This window comes from Mus caroli, chromosome 8 (genome assembly GCF_900094665.2).
Source record: "Mus caroli chromosome 8, CAROLI_EIJ_v1.1, whole genome shotgun sequence".
NCBI classification, from domain to species: domain Eukaryota; kingdom Metazoa; phylum Chordata; class Mammalia; order Rodentia; family Muridae; genus Mus; species Mus caroli.
Window position 1 is genome coordinate 34006613 of NC_034577.1, and position 23037 is coordinate 34029649.

Below are 23037 nucleotides of genomic sequence, written 5' to 3' on the forward strand. Positions count from 1 at the left end.
TATAATTTTGTTGAAGATATTTGCTGGCCCTTTAAGTTGAAAATCTTCATTCTCATCTACTCCTATTGTCTGTAGGTTTGGTCTTCTCATTGTGTCCTGCATTTCCTGGATGTTTTGAGTTAGGATCTTTTTGCATTTTGTATTTTCTTTGATTATTGTGCAGATATTCTCTATGGAATCCTCTGCACCTGAGATTCCCTCTTACATCCCTTGTATTCTGTTTCTGATTCTCGCATCTATGGTTCCAGATTTCTTTCTTAGGGTTTCTATCTCCAGCATTGCCTCACTTTATGTTTTCTTTATTGTGTCTACTTCCCTTTTTAGGTCTTAGATGGTTTTATTCAATTCCGTCCCCTGTTTGGTCATGTTTTCCTGCAATTCTTTAAGGGATTTTTGTGCTTCCTCTTTAAGGTCTTCTACCTGTTTAGCAGTGTTCTCTTTATTTCTTTAAGTGAGTTATTAACGTCCTTCTTGATGTCCTCTACCATCATCATGAGATATGCTTTTAAATCCGGGTCTTCCTTTTTGGGCGTGTTGGGGTGCCCAGGACTGGGTGAGGTGGGAGTGCTGCGTTCTGATGATGGTGAGTGGTCTTTGTTTCTGTTAGTAAGATTCTTACGTTTGCCTTTCACCATTTGGTAATCTCTGGAGTTAGTTGTTATAGTTGTCTCTGGTTAGATCTTGTTCCTCAGGTGATTATGTTAGCCTCTATCAGCAGACCTGGGAGACTAGCTCTCCCCTGATTTTCAGTGGTCAGAATACTCTCTGCAGGCAAGCTCTCCTCTTGCAGAGAAGGTACCCAGATATCTGGTGTTCAAACCTGCCTCCTGGCAGAAGTTGTGTTCCACTCACCAGAGATTCAAGATCCTCTGGGGACCTTGGGGGTGTCTGCAGACTGCGCCCAAGGTGCTCCGATGCTGGTGCTGGTGCTGGTGCCAACTGGAAGGGACTTGTGACCCTGGTCAGGCCGGGTTTTCTGCTTCTCTAATTAATGCTGTCTCAGGTCCCGTGTGATTGGATTGGAGCAGCAGTTGTGTTCCACTCACCAGAGGTCCTAAGATCCCTTGGAGAGTCCTCTGGGGATATTGGGGGTGTCCACAGACTCCGCACCCAAGGTGCGTTGGTGCTGGTGCCAACTGGAAAGGCTCACGCTGTTATTTAAATCTCATTATTTAAACCTAACTATTATGCCCACATACATTTTAAAAATAAATACAACCAGCAATACGTGAGACTATTGCTTTATTCTGCTCTATTTGTTATGAAGCTAAGAATTGTGAGAAACCACCACTTTGGGAAACAAGTGCAGATTCCCACACATCAGACTGTGTCCAGCATGGTTGATGGCAAGTTCTCCCTAGCCAGCCAGGAAAGCCTCATAGATGATGGCAAATTCTCAGCTCATACACTTGGAACATTCCATGAAAAGGAATTTACAATAAGCAAGGCAATGACTAGGGCTTTCTCCTTCCCAGGGTGGCTACAAGTAAGTAGTGAAATCTCAAGGGAAGTAAGGGAGAGAGTCAATGAGCAAATAGTTAATTATTGCATATAGAAAATGTGCTATAAAGTTTAGAAATTCATTTTATTAAGCTCCCAACATATATATATATATATATATATATATATATATATATATATGCCTATCCTCCCATTGAAGACCAACTAGGCTATCCTCTGCTATATATGCAGCTAGAACTACGATCCCATCATGTGTTTTCTTTGGTTGGTGGTTTAGTCCCAGGGAGCTCTGAGGATTAGTTCATATTGTTGTGTGTGTGTGTGTGTATATATATATATGTATATTATATATATACATATATATGTATATATATAATATAAATGTTATGCACATACATATTATATATATGTACTGAGTTGTATGTTTGTGTGTGCACACATGTGTGCTTTTGTGTATATGTGTATGTGCATGTACATATGCATGTGTGTGTGTGTGTGTGTGTGTGTGTGTGTGTTTTCTAAGCACAATGGGTATAACAACAAACCGATACAAAATAACTTTAGTTGACAAAACATCAATTCCAAGAAACTTAAGTTCAAGAAAGTTTGGACTACAAATATCTTTCTTTTAATTCCACAGTGAAAAAAACCCATGAAGCAAATACAATTACTGCTTTATGGAATTTTGTGTTTCCATGCTGTATAAAATACTTGTGTATTAGCTAAATAAATAAGAAAGTCATGGACATTGCAGTCAAACTTATTTCAATTACTATTGCACTTCCCTTCATAATTTCCAAACTCAGAACACAGTCTGGAAACTCCTTTTCTCCATGTCTAACCCAAAACAGCTACTTGTTAACATTTTTGCTTCATTTCTATTTTTTTTTTTTTACAAAGAACTCTAATTTTAGACAATGTTTCCAAGTGTGACCCTTGCTGGCCTGGAACTTACTATGTAATGTAGCCTATGATGACTTCAAGCTGCTTATCCTCCAGAATCTTTCTCCCAAATCCTAGGATTACAAATCTTTGTCAACATACCTAATGTACATAGTGCTAGGGATTAAACCTGGGGTTTTGTGCACATCTGGTAAGTACTCTACCAAGTGTGCTTTATCTAGAGTGTGGAAATGTATTTTATTTGTTTTTTATTGAAAATGGATTCTTCTCATATCCAGTTTCCCCTCCTTCCACTTCTCCCAACTTTTCTTCCTCCTATCCTCTCCCCAGGTTCACTCCCTCTCTGTTCTCTCTCTCTCTCTTTATAAAAGAGAAGGCCTCCAAGACAACCTAGACAAAACAAGACACAGTGATAAGACAAGGTGAAAGCCAATACGAGGAAAAGAATCTCAAGAGCAGGTGAAGGAGTCAGAGGTACACCCACACCCACTGTTAGGAGACTCTTGAGAACACCAAGCTAACAGCCATAACTTATGTACAGAAGACCTGGTGCAGACTCAGGCAAGCCCCATGTTTGCCATTTAAGTCTCTGTCAGCCATTATGAATATGAACCCTGCTTAGCTAGTTTGGTGGGGCATGTTTTCCTAGTGTCCTCCATCACCTCTGACTCCTATAGTCTTTCCTCCTCCTCTTCCAGGAAGTTCTCAATCTCAGAGGTAGAAGACTGATAAAGACCACCAACTTAGGAGGTCTTTATGCATCATCTTTGGCTGTGGGTCTCTGCATCCACTCCCATCTGCTGCCATGGAAAGTTTCTCTGATAAAGACTAGATAAGGCACTGATCTGTAAATATAGCAGAGCATCATTAGAGGGTCGTTTCATTGATTTTTTTTCCAGACATGTTTGGTTCTACCCTAGGTCTATGGATTATGTAGTCTCTGGCCATATGAGTAGCATAAGGCATGGGCTTTCTTGTGGGTGGGCCTCAAATTAAATCAAATATGCATATTCTAACTGATTTTCTATGAGAGAAAACTTCCTTACTCAGCCTATGTTTTCTGGTTTTGATATTTTCTTATTATGCAGTCCAGTACACTATCCTCAGTATGACAGCATAATCACCATTTTTTAAAACTCAGATGACCAGTAGCTAATATTTGTACATTTACCTTGATTTCTCAGAAGAGATGGGATGAATACCATCAGATTTCATTTCCACAAGATGAAAATCTGGGAAAGAAAATTAAAGGAGAAATGATGGTTTAGCAAACATGAAATATGTACTTGCAGTGATCACAAAATAATGTGTACTGATTTTGTTGGCTGTTTGTTCTCAGTGATTAGCTCTCACTAAACTATTGTGTGCCCATTATCTCCAGATAGGTATTATTCATTTCAGCTTATAGGTGAGGGATCTGGGGTAGAGGGACTTTATATACTTCCCCAGGCCTGTTCAGATATAAGAGGAAAAGCAGGAAATCAAACTTAGGCAACTTGGCTCCAGTTTCTGCAATTTTCACCAGACATAACACTATCTCATCACAACAAGAACAGCGATAGAATCAGCCCTAAGTTTCCAACCCAGCTTTCAGTAATAAAAGAAAGTTACACCTTCCTTTATTATAGCAAAAGAAAACAGATTGCTTATATGTTGATATCATCAGAAGAGTTCCGAGTTTTTACTCTCAGCGGATCTGCTGTGGTACATTTGATAACTTTGCAGAATCCAATAACGCGAAGGACAGAGGGAACATCAGATTCAGAATTGAAGTAGGTGGTCAGTGGAAAGCACAGTAATAAAACATTTTATCATCTTGAGTAATAAACACCCATGTAACATCAGGGTGGTATGTGTCTGTGTGTGCACATGTGTGTGTGTGTGTGTGTGTGTGTGTGTGTGTGTATACTGTGGATGTGTGTCTTCAAGGGCTGGATATCTATCTTTCAATGCATTTTCTTTGGCATCCAGCTTCACATTCAAATCTGCAAAGATGCTCTAGGCAAAGAGTATCCTTTCAATTGATCAGTTTACTACTGTGAAGAACATTTTTTTCCTTGTTCACAGTATAACTTTTTAGAAATAAGAGTGTGGAGGGGAGAGGTGCAATATTCAGAGAATGTTCATAAAATCCATGCAGCTACAGCACAAGATGCTCTCAAGATTCTCAAAGCCCATAGTACAAGGTTTGTTGGAGCAATTGGTAGCCACATCAATACACAGGGCATCCAATGGCATAAAATAATGCTCCTGGTATTCTTAGAGTAACCTATGCTAAGCAGAAGATCTGTGTAGTATACTCAGGGCAGGATATGAGTGCACACACTGGTTTCAGGTTGGACTAATAATTTGAGCCCAGCTATTATGCTACACAGAGCTCTGTCCTTATTTTGCTTATAGCCATTTCAGGCAAATCTGACTTGTCACCCTGGGCATAAACCTGATGATTTATCTCTAGTTACGAGGAGCTGAGAATAAAACTGTTTCTCAAGCCTTCTGTGTCTTCTATCAGTGCAGTATCAGACTCTTGAAAATCAAATTACTTTCCACACTAGAATGAAGAGCAAGCAAGTGGATTAGGGGGAAAAGAGCAAATACATTAGACCAAATTCCAGATTATGTTTCTGTACTTTAATGCTTCTGTAGTCACTTTACATTGGGCCCTATTAGCTCAAGATCTAATTCTTTTCTCTTTTATGGCAATTAAAAATATATAAGAGGCATAGAGAACATTGCAATTCCAAAAATTCCAAATTTTTAAAAACTTTTGGACTCTTATTTCTGTAAACATAGTATTATGCCACAACATGAGCTGCAGTCCTGTTTCGTTATTAGTTTTACATGAGCAGTGTTTAACTTGAGATGTGAGTATGTTTTAATACATGAGACATGATATCCAGTTGTCTCAAAGATCGACGGGACCCAGGGACCTAGGCTACATTCAAGCAGACAGAATTGTGATGATTAAATGTGAGTGTGATGTGCTAACCATTTAAACCAAATGACATAAATCGCTATGGCCAATAGCAGACTGACTTGTTCTGCATAAGAATTAACTTAGATGAAGAGATGGCTCTGTTACTAAAGTATATGCAGCTTTCCCAGAGGACCTACATTTAGTTCGCAGTACCTACGTCAGACATCCTTCTCTTTTACCTGCTAAGAGATCTCTCCTTTTCCAGTGTACTCTGTTTATATGCCAAAGGTGATGCTACACTAATAACTAAGAGAGATTCCCAATTTCGTTAGCAATGGTCACCTGAGCTGTATTCATGATTCTCGATGTTGGCTGAACATGAAGCTCACATGCCCAGATTTTAAATTTATATTATTTTAAATTATATTTTATATTTTAAATTGTATGTATCCAGGTCTCAAGCAATACTACTGGGCCATTATTGAATGAAAATCTTAGAGGTAGGTCCAATTATTAACTTCTATTATTTAAGAATTTTAAAAACAGCCATTAATTCCGGTATGGTTTCTCTGAAGAATAAAGTTAAACTAACCATCAGAATGAACTTCAGTGTGGTTGTGTAGATAATCACACCAAGTGTCCAGTTTGATCATCTTTTGAAATACTATTTCTGGATGTTGCTACCTTGTTTTAAATAGACTGTTCCCTGATACCTTCAGCTGAAACCAATATATTCTGTGGTAGCAAAGGAAAATAACAATTTTGTACCACCTGACAGAATCAGCAACCACTATTTTACTCTGAAGTGCTGACAAGACGTGTGAGAGCTGATTCAATTTTTCCTGATAGTTCAAGATAGGAGACACAAATGTCTCCTTACTACACTATCAAAATTCAGAAATCACAAATTAACTCTGCTAACCTCCAAAACCACCAACTTTCTCATTGGAAACCATAGGGAGACCAGAACAAAAATGTAGCCTATCAACACACTCACAGATCACTGGGAACAGAGTCACAGTGGCCTCTTCCTCCTTAGTCCACGGCCTTAAAAGATGTTTGCCTTGCTTACTCTTCGTACCCCATAAGCATGCTTAGCAACAGAAACAAGTGAATATTCCCAGAAGTCCAAAGTCATATGAACTTGTCTGCAGCCAGTAAGATTGTCTTTCCAATGAAGGTCATAGTTACATATCTATAGGAATGGAGATTATGGCTTCTAACATATTTGGGTGGGGGGCAGGGGTCAACTATAAACGCATTGCTCCATTCATTACACCGTTGAAACTGCAGCCATATCTCTCTGCCTTTGAGTATAATAATCAACATTTCATTTATTTTCTAAATGTAGTCACATCCAATCCAAGTGAAGTCAAGGGAATTCTTTGGGTTTAGACAGCCCGTTTGCTCACTTATAGAAAACTACAATAATGAATTGGATAAAATATATACATGTTTATGCGTGGTGGGCAGATCACAAGAACCACTTATAGAGCAATTTTTATCAGGCTTCAATCTCATTTTCAAGAAATGGCCCATATGGCAAACAGGACACTTGAACGGCATGCTCATTACCCCAGAGTGACAGGCAAAACACTCACATAAAATCCCAAACTCTAGATTATTTCCGATTCTTGTACTCTTTGCTTTATATTTGCTTTTTTCTTTAGTCTCTTCCTAAGGCTCTAAGTGAAACAGGATCACTGGAACAACTCATTTCACAGTTTTTGCTTGGAAGCAAAAAGCAAGCAGACTCTCTACTTCTGTCTGTATGCCAATCTCAGGCATCATGTCTACTATGAGGTGTGTATTTCTGTCCCTCCCTCCAACTGCAGGCTTTTCTAGTAATAGCACACCACCCTTATTTCTCAATGTTTCTTCCAATATTCTCTCTTCCGATATTCCCCAGCTAGTAAGAAGCCTGAGGCATCTCTAGCTACAGACTCAATCTGCTTGGCTGAAGAGAGAGAGCAACAATGAAAATTTTGACAAGGGCTCATTTAGCCAACATTGCTCACCTAGAAGATTTGTAACTGGGTAACTACAAACAAGGCATGCATAATTCTGGCTGCTTTGCTTGTACAAGCAAGATTATTGCCAAGCAATAATTAATATTTATTGATAAAAATTAGATGATCAATCCTTGCCATGCCAACTTAACTCTAATCCTTGTTATAAGAAACAATATGAGAGAGTATGTTATTAACAGATTAGAGATCATTTCTTTAGACATTTTATTTGCCAATCAATTTCTAATGCTTTGAGTTATGTTAGTCTTTTAGTATTTAGCTTTATTCTGAACATTTATACCAATTTATCATTATCTTTCCTGAAGAAAATAGTTGTAAACTTTTTAAATAAATACATATTATTACATATTTTATTATGTGGCTATATTTCATACACTTAAGATGAAATGAGAATTTTATTATAAAGACATTAAAATGTTCATTATCAAGAATTCTTTCATGTTAAATCTAAAAGATAAATTGGAAACACTGTGGACTTGCTATGAAAACGATGATAATATTGTTATCTGATGTTATGATTTATAAAGTTTAACTCAGAAATTTTTGACTCAACTTTGGAAACTTTACGACCAATTTTATCTGAGTGAGTAAATAATTGCTTTGTGTTTCATGTCAGTAGTTCCCAGCACTCAAAATTTTTCTATGTTTTTCCAGTTTTACCAAGACTATGTAGCACTGAAGTTCTTCTCTAAGGAGGTAGAATATGAACTTGCTCCATCTTTCCATGACAACTCTCAACTTCCCATCTGTTAAATCACCCTAAAATATAACTAACCTAAAATTGTAATGTTAATAGCATTGTTGTAGAGTTAGTGTGTTTATATAAATTTTAATATAATACCTGACTTAGAGGTAGTAGCACTAATGCTTTTCAACAATCTACTCACATTAGCTATGCTTTTTCATTTACTTTTTTATTATTAATCATCCCATTCATTTACATCTCAAATGATATCCCACTTCCTGGTTACCCCTCCACTCACCCACCCCCATCCCACATCTGCCCTACCCCTCCCCTTTGCCTATATGAGGGTGCTCCCCCCACTCACCCACACTCTCCTGCATCCCCTACTCTGGGGCTTCAAACCTCCCCGGAACCAAGGGCCTCCCCTCCCATTGCTGTCTGCTACATATGTACCTGCAGCCATGAACCCCTCTAGGTATACTCCTTGGTTGGTGGTCTAGTCTTTGGGAGAACTGGGTGGTCAGGCCAACCTATGTCGTTCTCTCAGTGGGGTTGCAACACTCCTCCACTCCTTCAGTCCTCCTGCAAGCTCCCCCACCAGGTTCCCTGAGCTCAGCCTGATGGTTTGCTCCAAGCATCCACATCTGCATTGGTCAGTGGCTGGCTGGAACTCCCAAAGAACTGACACACTAGGTTCCTGTCAGCAAGCATCTCTTGGGTTTTGTGTCTGCAGACATGATGGATCTCCAGGTGGGGCAGTCCCCAGTTACCCCTTCCTTCAGTCTCTGTTTCATTTTTTGGTCGCTGTTCTTCTTTTGGACAGGAACTTTTCTGGGTTAAAAACTTTGAGATGGGTTGGTGGTCTTTCAACCAGGGGCCATGCCCCCTATCAACTGGAGGTGGTCTCAGCAGGTTCTATCTCCCCTGTCTCTGTGCATGTTGGCTAAAGTCATGCCCATTGTGTCTCAGGAACCTCATGTTTCCCTGTCATTTACTTCTTCTCTAATTTATTACATCATGACCACAGTTTCCCCTACCTCCTCTCCTCTCAGTACCTCTTCCACACCTTCCCTCTCCCCCAGATTCAGTCCTCTGTTTCCCTTCAGAGTAGAGCAGCGCTTCCATGGATATCAACCAAGCATGGCATAACAAGTTACTTGGAATATCAAGGCTGGAAGAGGCCATACATTAGGAGGAAAAGGGTCCCAAAAGCAGACAAAGGAGTCAGAGAAGACCAAGCTACACAACCATATCATATATGCCGAGGAACTAGCTCAGACCCTAAAGGCTCCCTGATTATCAGTGCAGTCTCTGTGAGCACCTGTGTTTTTGTTTTGTTTGGATAATTCAAAGTTTTCCTTCTAGTAAATAATCTGCCCAAATTAATAAATCATTTGCCAAAACATTCTAAAATTATCATGTGATTTGACAACTTAAATTTTCTCATCTAATTGCCTTAGAATAATTTTCAAAAATGAAACACCATGGGAAATCTCTCTCTCTCTCTCTCTCTCTCTCTCTCTCGCTCGCTCGCTCGCTCGCTCGCTCGCTCCCCCTTCCCTCTCTCCCTCTCTCCCTCTCTCCCTCTCTCCCTCCCTCCCCCTGCCTTCCCCCTCCCTTCCCCCTCATCTCCCCTCATTCTCTCCATCCTTCCCCCTCACTCCCTACACACACACACACATGAAAAGAAAAAACAAGCATGAACACGCAAACATTATGTCAAAGGCCTTATTGTTGATAGTACTTATGGCCCTATAATTCTGTTTTCATTAAAACTCTATAGCTGACTGAGAAGGACAATTTTATTCATGGTTTACTCTCTATTAAAATCAAAGTGCATATGCATTGATTAGCTTTGTACCAGAGAAACTGGACAAACACTACTTTAACCAGTTTCTAGAGTAAACTTTGCCAGTCGTAAGTCATGTAACCAGAGCGCATCAGTGTTTCACAGAATGTGTAACAATAATTATTTGACCTTCCTTCCAATAAATAAAACTCCTGCCTTAGCCTGAGAAAGCAGATATATCCAATATTGAGCATCCTACAAGTATCTAATCAGTATGTCTCAAAATTGTCAGTGATAAAAAATAAAAAAATCTGGAAAATTGGCATAGCTAGTAGAATCCCAAATAGATGACAGTTGAGTATAATGTGGTATCTCACAGGGGATCATGAAAAAGATAAAAGGAAGTTAGGTTAAAAGAAAAGAAAATTAAATGCATTCCTGAAGGTATTCTCTGTCATTCCTGTGCAAAAACTAGCACTGAATTCATGTGCTACTATACTTGGGTAAAGCAGTTTGGTTGGTGAAAAAAATGTAGAAATAACCTATTAAATGTATACTGATTACACCAGGAACATTGTTAACTTCATAGTTCATTTCTACCATACATAGGTTCTTAATTATTACTCCTTATTGATTTACTGTGCAAGGGCTTAATCTGATTTTATATATATATATATATATATATAGAGAGAGAGAGAGAGAGAGAGAGAGAGAGACAGAGACAGAGACAGAGACAGAGAGACAGAGAGAGACAGAGAATCCTACTCTCCATGCTTACAGAAGTAGTAGTATTGAGTTAACAAATCAATACTGCAAATCAGCTTTTTATCACTATTAATTTTCTTCTCCCCTTTACTTGTCCTTGTTCTATTCCTTACTTCTCTGCTCCTGTCCTGTCCTCCTTTCATTATTTTCTTTATAAAAATATTCCAAACATTACTTATTCATTTGTTTTTATTGAAAAAGTACTAATTCAGTGTATTGGGGGATTATCTACTGTTTTTATTACATGTATACAGTGTGTGATGTTCAAAGAAGGGTAACCTCATTGTACAACAGAACATCAATCTAAATGTACATCTATTATCTACGCATAACTTAGAAAATTGTGGCTCTGCCTTTTTCTTCTCTTTGTAATAAGAGTTTTCACTGACGTGTAACAAAAGAAAGTTACATAAGCTTGCTGTGTTTTCAAAAGGTGAATATGTCACCCAAAGAAGCCCCTAAAATGGTATTATCCTCTGCCAACAGACAGCACCATGTTCAGAAGCAGCCAAAGGGAACTACTCTCTGAAACTTAGTTTCTATACAATACTATGAACATTCCCCTGTAAATTGATCTTTTTTTTAATCCAATGTATTTGTTCAGCTCTAGCTATTTTTTTTTATTTCTGTCCCTGATTTATAGTCCTTTGTGTGAATGCACAAAAAAATATGCATTCTGCTGGACATTTGGGTCATTTTCCAGCTCAGGACTATAATGAATAGCGTTGCTTTGAACACACTTATAATTGCCCATTACCCTGATCTTGACCTTGCGGTACCTTCATGGCTCAGCATCTTCAGGAAAGATGCCTAATAAATACTTCCTGAAATTAGATAACCCATGTGTTTGCATTAAATCATTTTAAATTTCCATAGGATTGGAACGATGCCATTTCTAAAGGGCAAAGCCACATTTTTCTTGCTCTATCCAATGAGTGATGAAGCTGTTTCTCTAAATGTAGGCAAGCAAAGAAGGATGGTGGTACATAGACTAGACTCCAGGCAACAGACAAAACTTATTAGCTGGTGCCAATAAAGCTTTTACTGCACCGGTATAACAAATGGTCAGTTAATGTCAACATATAATCCAACAAACCAAAAGAATTTTGAGCAAAACTAAATTTCCAGGATTTAACATTTTACTCAGAAAACATGTCTTTGAAGTAAATAGCCGGGTCAATTTTTCTGGTTGATGCACATTTTGAAAAGGAAAGGCTGGATTTCCATGTCATTCTGAACACTAATAACTATAGGTGGTAAGGGGATTTGTATTCTAGTGTTTATGATTAAGCAGGTGCTTATTAATAGTACAGGTGATTTAATGACACATAAATATATTTTCTGATATTAAAACTTGTTAGTGAATATATTTGAAATTTTTCTTGTCCAATATGCTTAAGTCTAGAAGGATATGTGAGAAAAAATGCTTAAGCAAACATAATCAAGCGACTCATCTGTTCGTCATCATTTATAGTATTTTGGGAGAGAGTTTTAGTAGGATAGATTAAGGATTTTGATACTCTGTAATTGTTACTGAATAAGTTCTATTGGCACATGAACTCAGAAAAGCTTTTAAAAGAAACAAATTTACAATAATTCCAATAGTGTCAAATAAACAACAACAAAAAAATATGAATTTGGAGTCCAAATTCTTCCAAGTTACAGAACTTTAATTAAAACTTTATTTACCATGTTTTGCACCAGAAACTAAAAACTGCTATCATGTTAAGGAAATGTATTTCACAGTACTAAGTGAAAAAAGCAATATTACTTCAAATAAGATCCAAGTATGTCCTTAGGAACACCTGCCAATATAGTTAGAAGTCTTCATAGTAGGGACATCTCTCAGGTAGAGAACATTGGCCCAGATTCTGAAATGTTAGCTTGAACCTTGCCTCTGTGGTTGATGCTAAACATTTAGAAGTGAGCTGTCAGAGAGATCTCAATAATCTCTCCCACCCCTAGGGCACATAAAGAAAAAAGGCTAGAGTGTGACGATTCCATATTTTACTAAACGGGAAAATCTTAGACAATTCATAGCATATAATAAGCATGCAATAAACACAAGCAACCACTTGGGTTTTCTCCAGGCTTACACTCTGAGCCTGCCCCTGTTGAGTTAGCATTCAACTGTGGTCAGAAGTATAAAAATAAAACCCAGTAGAAAAGTATTCTCCCAAAAGCTTCCACCACCTCTTTTATGTCTTTTCTGATGTCTAAAGTCAAAGGAGTCTTTTTGACCATGTCAGTAGCATGAAGTTCTGAGAAGAAAAGAAGGAAACCATGGAGAAAAAAAAAGACTCAAAGGAAGAGAAATCCCTGAAGTAAGCTCTAGACGCCAACCATCCCAGGATAAGGCTTTCAACGTGCATCGTAATGAATAGTCCCAGTTTTCCAATGGAGATAGAACAAGGGGGAAGACCAATGATGTTATAAACAGGAATTTGGGCTACACAGATTCCAAAAGGCACAGTTCTATGTTGGACTTACATATGCAGCCCCATACACATGAAAGAGCAAAATACGCCATAGAGTCTCAGGACACACATGATTGTCCAGCATCACTGTCAACCATAACCTATCCCAGCTATAATAAGAAATGTGAATATCAGCTAAGCAAAGGTTTTGCACCTGACCCTCACTCCTATTCACTCTGTTAAGATAGTATAGTTCAATTATTTGGCTTTGCTATAAATAGTTCTTGGTTCCATGATCTCCACAGTATTTAACCGATTCAGTCACTAAACCCAAAGAACAACAGCAGCACAGTGGGTGATGTGTGAATAACAATATATAAACATATAAGGACCAGTGGGAAAACCTCTGCCTTCTCTCATGTGTCTGTAGATGTTAGGCACAGGAAGCATGGACTGCCATCTGCAGAAGGTGATACACAAAGTGAAGGAATGGCCAATGTCGCATGATAACACAATCCTTGGCAGATATGAAAAGATGGCACAAGTCCCTGAAAATGTTTAAAATAGAAACACTGGAGAATTGAGTCCTCAGAAAGGTAATTTATTACTTTCAACAATTATAACACTGAGTTCAAGGAATAAAATAAAAGCATTTTATATGCTTTTGCTGAAAAGATGGTTAACATGGGAGGTCAGAAGTCTTTTCTGCAGAATCTTCATTTTTTGGTGAACTATTGACATTTCACATAGTCAAATCACAAGAGAGAATAGTTTTTCCTGTGTTACCTTTTAATAACAGGGGAAGAACCAATGTTTGCTATCTTCTATATGGCCTATCCCCATATTTTTAATTTTTAATTAGTTATTTTATTTATTTACATCCCAAATGTTGTCCACCCTTCTGGTCCCCCTTCCCAGAGTTCTTCACCCCATCTGCCCTCCCCTTCACCCATGAGAGGGTGCCCTTTCCCTTCCTGAGACTTAAAAACACTGATACATGACATTTCTCCTCCAAAAATAATAACATGTGAATAAGAAAGGGCTCCCAGTTGGAGAGGGCAGGAGATGGTCAAGGAACCTGTGCACAATACTTCAAAGCCATTCCCTATGACAGAGAGTTGCATGTCTTAGAATCTCTTGAGATAATTTGCATCTGAATAGCAACTCCAGACAACTGAACCCTTGTCTTTACATACAATTGCTTGTCTTTAGGGGTGATTGAAGTTGTTCTAACAGTCTTGGAATCTCATTTATCAAACAGTTTCCAAGAAAATGCCTAGAAACAAGAAACTGCTAGGTGCTTACAACAACAAATTTAGAGGAAGTTAACAAAGAAAAATAGTCAATTTGTTAGAAGAAAAAAGTGGAAGTATCCTGCCAAATTTTTACCAAAAAAAATTAGACTAACAGAAATTAAATTGAACTATACAAAATATACAAATATTAAGTGCAACTGAATGTTAACATCTGATGCAGATATTAAAAATGACAAGGTCATTCTAGAAAACAGCATTGACACTGGCTTCTTCCATTCACTATTTTCCTCAACTCTTTATTAAAATGACCAAAGAACATTAAGTAGACAAGAAACCATTACTGAACACAGAGGCAAAGTGATTTTGTTTTGGTTTGGTTTTGTAGAGGAATTTAAACCCATCAACATGACTGCTCTGGGAGAATTCATATCCAAAGACAAGATCTGGCTAAAATGTAGAAGAAAGGATATGCCTAACTCTCACAAGAAAAAGAGGCTATGTAAGGAGCACTGAGGAAGAGGGAGTTCAATTCAGTCCAGTTTCAGTTCTGTTAGGTGAGTTCAGTTTGGTGCAGTGCAGAGCAGTTGAGTTTGTAGAGTTCAGAGCAGAGCAATTCAATCAGAAACACATGAGAAGCAAATTTGAATGAGTCAGTTTGGAGAAGAGTTTGAGCCTGAACTGCAGAATTAAACTAGCCAGCCAGAGTTCAGGGATAGAGCTGAGTTTATTCAGAAGTAAGTCTCTGTGGCTAAAGCATTTTAGGTCGAGATTAACATAAAGAGGCCGGAAGCTGAAGCCTTCAAGGTCCAGGCTTGCAGAAGGTCAGATTGCATGGAGGATAGAAGCTTCCATGCAAGTCTCTAGACCTAGGCATAGTTAGACAAATTCATTCTTGGCTCAGCCCAAGACATATATTCCTAAAGCTTGAATATGGCTCTTATCTCATCACTTCATCTGAGAAAGCAGAAGCTTCACTTACATTTACATATTTTGTTTTGTTTTACAGTCTGTAAATGCTTTGTGCTCTCAAGACTAAAATTGTTTAGTTTGTATTACTTTTATATTTTTACAGTACAGTCATTGCACCCTCCCACTTCCCACTCCCACAGTTCCTCATCTTATTCCTCCTCCCACCCACTCCTGTCTCCAAGATGATAGCCCCTCCCACCAGGCCTCCCTACTCCTTGGGGACTCAAGTCTCTTAAGTGTTAGACCCCTCTTCTCCCACTGAGTCTAGACCAGGCAGTCCTCTGTTATACACGTGTTGGGAAGCCTCGGACCAGCCCGTGTATGCTACCTGGCTGGTGGCTCAGTATCTGAGAGATCTCAGGGGTCCAGGTTAGTTGAGATTGCTGGTCTTCCTATGGGGTGGCCCTCCTCCTCAGCTTTTTCCAGCCTTTCCCTATTTCAACCACAGGGGTCCCAGACTTCAGTACAATGGTGGATATAAGTATTTGCATCTGTCTCACTCAGATGCTTGTTGAACCTCTCATGATTTGTTTCACTGCTCTTGGCCATACTGGAGCGGGTAAGATGAAATCTCAAAGTAGTTTTAATCACCATTTCTCTGATGGCTAAAGATGTTGTACATTTCTTTTAGTGTTTCTCAGTATTACTACTTCATTTTGAGAACTTTCTGCTTACCTCATTTTTAATTGAGTTATTTGTTTTGTTGATGTTTAAAAATTTTAAGTTCTTTACATATTCAAGATATAAAGTCTTGATTGGACAAATACTTGGTAAAGAACTTTGCTATTCTGTATGCTGCCACGTTGTCCAAATGTTGGTGTCCTTTGCCACCTTTTTAGCTTCATGAGGTGCTTGTAAAAAGAAAATGGTCATGTGAGAATTTAAGAGTTCTCTAAGATTTTAACTTTTATTGTCTTTAATTCAAGTATAACAAATAGAATTTTCCACAGAATATCAACACTGTTACTTTTATACAAAGATAAATAACTAACAAAATGTTGATGATTCTTATATATTTAAAATATTTTATTTTAAAATATATAATGAATTTAGTTTATACTTATCAATAAGATCTAATATAACAGCATTTGACTGACATGAAAATAATCAAGTCAATTTGGCTCTCTACTTTCCTATGCCACTAATGAAATGATCCAGTAGAAAAAAAAAAAAAAAAAAACAGTAACTAAGGGATAGGTAAATGACTCTGTGGATAAAGCATTTGTCACAAAGTTCTGAAGGACCTGAGTATATATCCCCAGGACCTACATAAATTTTGACATGGTAGTGTGCATCTATATTCATATCAGATCTTTAGAGAGACAAGCAATAGAAATAGGTAAACCTCAGGAAGTTCGTGGTTCAGCTAGTGTACAAGAGACCATGTCTCAAACAAGGTAGAGGACAAGAGCTAACACTGAGTTTCTCCCAATTCCTCTATATGTGCTGTGATTAATATGCCCAAACATGTGTACGCATATGCACACTGACAAATATACACATAAACATACATGGGCACAAAGATTAAAATAAGAAAGCCCAAATCTTCTATAAAGATACAATAAAAATAGATCACTCAGGAATGGCCAGTTGTGACAAGATGAAGGAGCAACCACAGAATAAAAGTAGGTAGTGGGAAGATTAGCATACCAGTAGCCTGAAAGTTATTGAGGTAGCCTTGACCCTGAGGAATAAGATTCCTGAACAGCAGGGTGTCAAGTGGAAAAACTAGTGATAACAAATAAAGAAGACTTCTTGGCATCCACAATAGTGTCTGTGTTTGGTGTCTGTATATAGGATGGATCCCCAGGTGGGGCAGTCTCTGGATGGCCTTTCCTTCAGTCTCTGCATCACACTGTGTCTCCTTATTTCCTCCTATGAGAATTTTGTTACCCCTTCTGAGAAGGACTGAAGCATCCACACTTTGGTCTTCCTTCTTCTTGAGTTTCACGTGGTCTATGAATTATATCTTGGGTATTCCAAGCCTTTAGGCTAAAATCCACTTATCAATGAGTGCATACCATGTGTGTTCCTTTGTGATTGGGTTACCTCACTCAGGATGATATTTTCTAGTTAATTCCATTTGCCTGTGAATTTCATTTATTTTATTTATTTATTTATTTATTTATATTTTATTAGGTATTTTCTTAATTTACATTTAAAATACTATCTCCTTTCCTAGTTTCCTCTCTGAAAGTCCCCTATACCCTCCCCCTGCCCTGCTCCCCATCCCTCCCATTCCCACTTCCTGACCCTGGCATTCCCCTGTACTGGAGCATATAATCTTCGCAAGACCAAGGGCCTCTCCTCCCATTGATGGCCAACTAGGCCATCTTCTGCTACACATGCAGCTAGAGACAAGAGCTCTGGGGGTACTGGTTAGTTCATATTGTTGTTCCTACAGGATTCCAGACCCCTTCAGCTCCTTAGGTACTTTCTCTAGCTCCTTAATTGGGGGGCCTGTGTTCCATCCAATAGATGACTGTGAGCATCCACTTCTGTATTTGCCAGGCACTGGCATAGACTCACAAGAGATAAATGTAACTGGGTCCTGTCAGCAAAATCTTGTTTTGCCTGTGAATTTCATAAAGTTATTGTTTTTAATTGCTGAGTAGTACTCCATTATGTAAATGTACCACATTTTCTGTACCCATTCCTCTGCTGAGGGACGTCTGGGTTCTTTCCAGCTCCTGGCTATTATAAATAAGGCTGCTATGAACATAGTGGAGCATGTGTCCTTATTACATGTTGGAGCATCTTCTGGGTATATGCCCAGGAGTGGTATAGCTGGATCCTCAGGTAGTACTATATCCAGTTTTCTGAGAAACTGCCAAACTGATTTCCAGAGTGTTTGTACCAGCTTGCAATCCCACCAGCAATGGAGGAGTGTTCTTCTTTCTCCACATCCTTGTCAGCATCTGCTGTCAACTGAGTTTCTGATTTTAGCCATTCTGACTGGTGTGAGGTGGAATCTCAGGGTTGTTTTGATTTGCATTTCCCTGATGGCTAAGGATGTTGAACATTTTTTTAGGTGCTTCTCAGCCATTCAGTATTCCTCAGTTGAGAATTCTTTGTTTATCTCTGTACCCCATTTTTAATAGGGTTATTTGGTTCTCTGGAGTCTTGCTGATAGGAGCCTAATATAGCTGTCTCCTGAGAGGCTCTTTCAGAACCTGGCAAATACAGAGCCAGATGCTCACAGCCACCATTAGACTGAGCTTGAGGTCCCCAGTGGAGGAGTCAGGGAAAGGACTGAAGGAGATGAAGGGGTTTACAACACATAGGAAGAACAACAATATCAACCAACCAGACCCACCCCCCCCAAAGCTCCCAGGAACTAAACCACCAACCAAAGAATACACATGGAGGGTCCCATGGCTCCAGCCACAATTATAGTAGAGGATGGCCTTGGTAGGAGAGAGATATCAATGGGAGGAGAGGCCCTTGGTCCTGCGAAGGCTCCATGCCCCAGTGTAGATAAATGCCAAGGCAGGGAGGAGGGAGTGGTTGGGAGGGTGGGTGAGCACCCTCATAGAAGCAGAAGGAGAGAGGATGGGATAGGGGGTTTCCAGAGGGGAAACCAGCAAAGGGGATAACATTTCAAATGTAAATAAATAAAATATCCAATAAAATAAAGGATTATATGGAGGCTAGAAGTTTCCAGAACTAAGCCTAGGTTAGCAGACTGAGGCAGTAAGCCTCAGAGGTGACAATTATTACTGGAGAATTACAGACATTTGTGTAAGTTAAGGATCACCTCTCCAAAGTGCTGTGAAACTAAAATCATTTTGCATTTTAGAATATTTACCCACACAGGATGGCTCATGGTAGAGACAAGGCCTAAAGTCTAAAGAACGTACTTGTATTTCATGGACCAGTTATACACATTAAAAATAATAATAATAATAATAATAATAATAATAATAAAGACAAAAGCGATATCTGTGACCATGATGGCTTACATAAGCGGATAACTTTTATGCCAGGCAAGCAAAATAAAATTATATATACTATTTGTAGGAGAAAAATGGCCAGGTTCATCAGAGAGCTAAGTCAGATAATGCTAACAAAGAGAATATAGGATAGTTCATACAGAACTGCCTAAGGACTGGTCACCACAACCCAGGAGGAAAAGTTGGGTTCCCCCAAAATCACAATCTTAATTCCCACAAGGAACTGACTCCAGCATCAAATAAGCTTTACCAAGTCCTATTCTGGTCAAGAACACAGAACTAATGGAGTTTTTTTGTTTGTTTGTTTGTTTTGCTTTTGTTTTGTTTTGTTTTGTCCTTTCGTCTTTGTGTCTGAGAATGTTGTTATCAGTCTGGCTTCCCAAAGTAACATGTGTCATTCTAGTCGAATTTAAGGGGTACTGAATAGAGGGAACACATGTGCGGCAGTGTAAGCCTTGGGGGACAGGGTTAATGAGCATGGAGAGCTCATTGACCTGAGGGAAGAACCTACTCCTATCATTTGGCTAAGTAAAAAGTATGAGTCTGCCTTCTAATTCTCAACCCTCATCAAAGAAGCTTCCTTTTGCAACAGATGGTGATTAATCAGAGATTCACAGTTGTTCAGAGTCCCTATAAAGTGTTCAATTCTAAACACATCACACCTGACCACTCACACGGAGCTCAGAGAACATCATCACAGGGGGACAAGAATTTGTTAGAATCAGAGGTAGGAAAACAGTGTTTATGACAGGGATTACGTACTCATGAACTCATAGCAGCTGTGGTGGGTACACAAGTCCTACACAAGACGAGGATAGCAAGAATGGGCTTCTAAGCCTCCAACTCTATCTGGGGAACTATTAGTAATTGATAGTTGGGTGAGGGAAGATGGGTCAGTTTTCCTCATTTGTGTTGGCCTTAGTAGGTTGCCCATTCTCCAATAGATGGCTCTACATATATGTGCATTCAGGCTGTAATAATTGACCCCAATGGATTTTTATAAAAGAAGCAATATTGGAAGAATGATGTGGGGGACATGTGTCTAGTAGAAACTTGAAGTATTTCTGTGTAGATGTGGTCAAAATGCATTGTATACATATACTAAATTATTAAAGAATAACTTAATTTAAAGAGAAGACAGCTGAAGATATTGTCCTGAAGATATTGATAATGTGGTTATGAACACTTACTGCTCTTTCTGAGGTTCTGAGTTCAGTTCCCAACACCTACATCAGGTACCACATAGCACCCTATCATTCTACCTCCTAAACTCTCTTCTAGTCTCTCTGGGCATTACATTCCCATACACAATTGTAAGTAATATAGGTCATAAGCCATGTGTGCTTTGAGTAGGTTATAAAGTTGAACAAACTCTGTTTACTGCTATAAGAAATAAAATTAGCTTGACGGGGCAGAATAACAACCAGTGATACAGAGCTAGTCATGATAACTGGAATTTTCCCTAAGTTCTAGACAACCAATATTATGGTAATATTCAGAAATTATTTAAAATATAAATGGTGTCTACTTTTCGTGTGATAATACATACTGTGATATTTGTGATATGTTGCATAATAGTATTATACTTATGCTGCTTTAAACTGATTATAAGATGGCCAGTGAATCCTAACACATATTAAAAGGATTTTTAAGACTTTGAATCATTAAGGAAATAGATTTAGAGACTTAAAATTTAAACCATTTTTCATGGAACACTTTTTTTTCTGGCTGCATTTTATTTATAGACAAAAAAATAATAATATGTTATCTCAGTGTACTTAAGAACTAATACAAAGAATTTCATGAACATGTGATATCCCTTCCTTATGAAGAGGAAATATCTACGATGGCACATCATGAGAACTGTTCTTGCTGTTTTCAGAACATTGTCAGAGAGATTGGACTTGATCGTTCTGTTGACATAGGACAAGTTCTTACCAATGAGCTGTCACTTCCAGCCATTCCAACCTCAGGCACACTCTGAGAAGTGGCATGACAGAAGCTGTAATCAGAGCTGAAGCAACTGGTGATAAAGTATGAGGTGTCATAAGTTTTGATATAAATCAATAGAAAAATTCCATTTCTATCCACTTATGACTTTATTGTCTCGCAGGAAATACAGCCCTTGTCAAAAGAGGCAAAGTGCAGATCTACTGCTATCATTTCTGTTCTCTTAGCAGTGCTTTGGCAGATTGTTTTGGTCCAGATATTTGCAAAGACTATTACTAGCACAAAGAATCTCATTTTAATGCTATACTGGACAGAGGGTAGATCACTTAATCCACATATGATCATTTCTACATGAATTTCCTGTGACAGTCTTTTTCTGTTAACATTCTCTCTAGTCACAAGCCTAGTAATGATTTAATGATTGGAAAGCAGAGCAGGACAACCACCTTGACTTTTGTGGAGTTATTACTCCAGAGTTACCTATTCCCCAGCTTCCACCTTCACCATCAAACTCGATCAAAGAACATTCCCATCCCAAGCCAGACCCCAGACTCTTCCATCTTCCATATTCTACAACCTTGACTAAAGGTATTTCCTAAAGAGAACTTGATCAAACAAAAAAAAATTAAAAAGAAATAAAACACGGGATTCACAATTTCTGCTTTCAGCTCTGATCTGGTATGGCATCAACCTAAAACAAAACAAGAAGGGAAGTTTGAATGCTTTTAAACCAAATTAAGTATTAAAACAGGTTGCTCCAATCCCTTGATATCTTATCAGCATTATGGTTGAGCATCTTCAGACTCCTGATAAGAACTGCTCCAAAAATATATTGCTTTATCACTGCCTTTAAGACACTATAGTGGTTGAATAATGCCTGTTGAGTTCCTAGTTATGTGACATTATTACATAAATGTATGGATAAACTAACCTTATTAGCATTTTGGGACTACGCATATGTACTCAGAATTTAAATTTTATCCAGTAATTCTAAAAAGTGATAAAGATGAATATTCTTTGAGGACTTCAAATGTTTCTGTCATTCACAAGACAGAAATGTAGTGCTCATTGCAGCCCAAATGTTTGCTAAATTGTATTGCTGCTCCTTCCTCTTCTGCAGCTCCCAAATCAATGAACACCTGTAGGAAAAGCTGCTTTGATTTCTCCTCATTCCAGCTAACCTGCTAGCAGCAGCTTTAATTTACATTTCAATCAAGGGAATAAATTTAAGTAGGGCCCAAGGATAGAAAAATAGACACGTATTTGTTTGTTGCTTGTTTATTTTCAATGATGCTTATATTTTAAAACTATAAAACAAAAAAGTAAATAAATAAAATATGTTGCCCTTCCTGTTGGCGCCAGCACCAGGTCACCTTGGGAACACAACTTCTGTTCCATTCCAATTGCACGGGACCTGAGACAGCATTACGGAAGCAGAAAACCCAGCCTGACCAGGATCACAAGTCCCTCTGGTCGGCGCCAGCACAGGGTCACCTGGGCGCGGAATCAGCGGACACCCCCAAGGTCCCTAGAGGACAGCTTCTGAGGAAGACCCCGTTTTGGGCTCCACATATCTGGGCACCTTCCCTGCCAGAGGAGAGGTGTCTGCCCCACCCAGGAGGGATTTGCTGGAGCACCTGGAGGAGCCATCTTGGTTCCCAGATCCCTCTGAGACTAGTCTGAGCAGGTGAGAGTGTCAGAAACTAATAGCTTCTGGGACAGGCCGAAGTGACACAGCTTCTGGGACAGGCCCTGTTTCGGGCCTTCATCTTCTGCCAGGAGGCAAGTCCAAATGCCTGATATCTGTGCAACTTCTCTGCAAGAGGAGAGCTTGCCTGCAGAGAGTGCAGTGTAGTACATAGTATATGAGTGAGTTGCACTGAAAAACCTAGAATATAAGAAACGCACAGTGTAGTACATAGTATATGAGTGAGTTGCACTG

General features: G+C 38.8%; 1 pseudogene; it reads left to right on the top strand.

Moving 5' to 3' along the window:
* LOC110300217 overlaps nt 1-23037 on the top strand; it is a 120256-nt pseudogene that overhangs the window by 27076 nt on the left and 70143 nt on the right.